The 3,696-nt window shown below is 39.4% G+C and overlaps 1 pseudogene; it reads left to right on the forward strand.

The window, feature by feature from the left end:
* The first annotated feature begins 443 nt into the window (after nt 1–443).
* On the forward strand, nt 444–1,198 carry LOC101658687 (annotated as a pseudogene).
* The last annotated feature ends 2,498 nt before the right edge of the window (nt 1,199–3,696 follow it).

Below are 3,696 nucleotides of genomic sequence, written 5' to 3' on the forward strand. Positions count from 1 at the left end.
AGTTCAAGAGAAAATAAACATTTCACATCATCTAATATCAGTTGTAACGGAGATATGTGCAATGGATGTTTCAAAGTTCCGTTTACTGTAGTGGGAAGTACTCTCGAAGACCTTCACACAGTACAATACAAGGTTAACAAGCTTAATAACTCATTGCATTTAGAGAGCATGATCCCAGTTGCTATTTTATTTTACCATCTCTACTTCCCTGTGGGTAGGAGGGGGCTTCTTCATTATCACCATTTTATAGGGGGAGAAAAACAACTAAGCAACCTAGTAGTTTTATTTCCCCCAATGAATGGACCGGATAGCTTATTTCACTTACCCACAAATACTACTGTTCTGAAGTGGCCCTTATTCTTAGGCAGATGAGAGGTAGGGCACAGAGAGAGTTTTTAGGAAGAAGGGATCTCAGCTGGAGTTAAGATACACCGGCTGGAATCATGGAGGCTGTCGTGTAGAAGAAGGTCCCTGCTGTTCCAGAGACCCTTTAAGAAAAAGCGAAGGAATTTCACAGAAGATCAAACGCCTAAGAAAGAAGTTTGCCCCAACGATGCTTCCAAAGGCAAGGAGGAAGCTTATCTGCGAGAAAGCTAAGCACTATCACAAGGAGTACAGGCAGATGGACAGAACTGAAATCTGAATGGCTCGGATGGCAAGAAAAGCTGGCAACTTCTATGTGCCCGGAGAGTCCAAGCTGGCATTTGCTATCAGGATCAGAGGTGTCAATGGTGTGAGCTCACAGGTTTGAAAAGTGTTGCAGCTTCTTCGCCTTCACTAGATTTTCAAGGGCACCTTTGTTAAGCTGAACAAGGCTTCAGTTAACAGGCTGAGGATTGTGGAACCAGACATTGCATGGGGGTACCCAAACCTGGCGTCAGTGAATGAACGCATCTACAAGCGTGGTGATGGCAAAATCACTAAGAAGCGTGTTGCCCTGACAGATAACACGCTGATTGCACAGTCTCCTGGTCAATATGGCATCATCTGCATGGGGGATCGGATTCATGAGATCTAGACTGTTGGGAAAAGCTTCAAAGAAGCACATAACTTCCTGTGGCCCTTCAAATTATCTTCTCCACGAGGTGGGGTGAAGAAAAAGACCACCCATTTCGTAGAAGGTGGAGATGCAGGCAGCAGGGAAGACCAGAGCAACAGGCTTATTAGAAGGATGAACTTAGGGATCTATCTGCCTTGATTATTATTGTAATCTGGTCTCTTAATAAAACAGTGACTGCTGTCAAATGGAAAAAAAAGATACACCTACTCCTCACTTATCATTGATCTAATTATCTGACATGTCACATTTACAATGATCTGCCATCTGACCCTTGTGAGTTAGCTATGTATATCTGGCACTGAGGAACACCAAGATGTAAAGCGTGAATAATGCTGCCTGTTGTGGATAAGATTATGTTTCAACAGTTTTATTGACATATAATTAACATATTGTACTATTAAATATTTTTAAAATATTAAAGAGACTTGTGCATTCATCAGCACAATCAGTTTGAGGACATGTTTGCCATTCATGTGTCCATTATTAGGGTCCCATTTTCCCTGAACCTACCCTATCATAACTCAAAGAAACTATTAATACAATTCCGGTCTCTATAGATTTATCAATCCTGAAGTCCATAAAAAGAAAATCACACAAAGAAAACAACAAGAACAGAATAAAACACAGAAAAGCCTCAATTCTTGTAGATATAAGAATATATAAGAACCAAAATTATTTTTAAATGGTTCAAGTGGGAAATCAAACAGGGCCATGAGAATCAGTAGTTTGGCAATATGATAATGATTTACATAAATGATATAATTTGACAATTAGGTATGGGCAGCCCCAATATTATGAACAAGTTCTATTTAGATTCTGGTTTTAAGTTGAATTTGTAAGTAAATCAGAACAGTTAGAAACTATATCTAACTTCAGTTAGTCAAATGTTTGTCTTAGTAAACAGTGTACAAATCTGTGCATGAAAAGCATTAAAGAAATAATTCCAGATACACTAAACCATCTTTAACATGATCCAATTATTATGATACTAATTATTTGATTCACGTTGCAAAGAAGCACCCAGTTGTTATTAGAAACAAATGAATGGACTTCAAATCTTTACTGTAATAGTTCCTCAGGCCTGGATGTCCTAGTATTTTGTAGCACTTAGTTCATAACTGCAAGTTGTACACAGGTTGAATGTACTTGACCCAGAGACTGCCTCTAATGGTGACATTTTGCAGTTATGCAATGATTCGGTGTGACAGTTATGTAATTTGGGAGCTGTGTAATGAGATAGTCACTCTCCGTTTTGTGATCCGTTGCAGTCACTACTCATTTTTGCACAACAATTTTTGCTTCATGGCCCGGTCTGGGGAAACTAGCCAAAGGGTTGGTGTCATCTCAGTCTCTCTCTAAAACTGAATTTATTGTCTTCATTTCAGCCTTCACCATTCATTCACCTAGCTAGTCAAACCTTGGGTGTTCTCTCTCTCTTTCACCAGTGCAAATTTTACCTCCTGTCTGTCCCCAAAGCCGTATTCTCTCCACTCCACTACCTTCATCATAGTTATTTGGGTCACTTGTTTTCCAGTGGGCTGTGGCTCATGGAAACCAACACTGCCTAGTCGTGTGCCTTCTTCATTATCACTGCTATCTTGCGACCATGGCCAGGGCCCCTTGGTGTGCTGAGTGCCTTCCAGCCTGTAGGACTATCTTTTTTGCACTGTATTGGGTGCATTTTTATTGTGATCCATAAGGTTCTCACTGGTTATTTTTTTTAAAGTATATCACCATGGCTTTTCCTTGTCTTTCTTAAGCTAGAAACTCCAGTGAAACGTGTTCGTATCAGTGACCTGACTGGTATTGGAATTGTCAGGGACAAAGCTTCCAGACTCATGGAACTACACAAGACCCTCACAGTACAACAAACTGCCAGATGGGCGGTGATGATCATTTTGATTGTTGCTGGGTGACATCAAGTCCGTTCTGACTTCTAATGACCACATGTGACATAGTAAAATTATTCCACAGACTTTTTAGGCTGTAATCTTTATAGAAACAAATAGCCAGCTCTTTCTCCAGTTGAACTACTGAACTTCTGGATGGTGTCTGCCTACCAATCTCTTGGTTAACAGCTAAGTGTCCAACCATTGCACCACCAGAAACCTTTTCAGCATAAGTAGACTTCCGTTTTCTCTTTCTGGAATCATAGGATCCCTCTAAATGTTGTCCTGGCCCTCTTCAATCAATTCTGCAGTCACCATAATTTTCCAAAACCCACGTCCGACCAAGTCTGCATCCTGTTAAGTCTTAGATGTTACTTTCTTACAGAAGCCTTATTATATTTTATAAGCTTTCATTTTCCGTTATCTACTTCCTAACTATACAGGCTTTAAGAACAAGATACATGAATGATCTATTTACCACTGAAGACCGAATGACTTGCACTGCAGCGTAAATGTTTTATACTACATATTTTAAAACTTTTTATTATAATATTTTAAAAGTTACAAAAACATGCCCAAACCATAATTAATCCATTTTTCAAAAGTGAATGCATGCTGTATCTACCACCCAGATGTTTTTAAAAAGAAAATCGCTAGCATCCCAGATTGCCCCATTACCTGTGCCCCTTGAAGTCAAATTACTCAAAAAGCTAATCACACTCCTTTTTTTATAAAAGCATAGGTTAA

This window comes from Echinops telfairi, unplaced genomic scaffold (genome assembly GCF_000313985.2).
Source record: "Echinops telfairi isolate 266 unplaced genomic scaffold, ASM31398v2 ScPeMD7_5868;HRSCAF=6743_1, whole genome shotgun sequence".
NCBI lineage: Eukaryota > Metazoa > Chordata > Mammalia > Afrosoricida > Tenrecidae > Echinops > Echinops telfairi.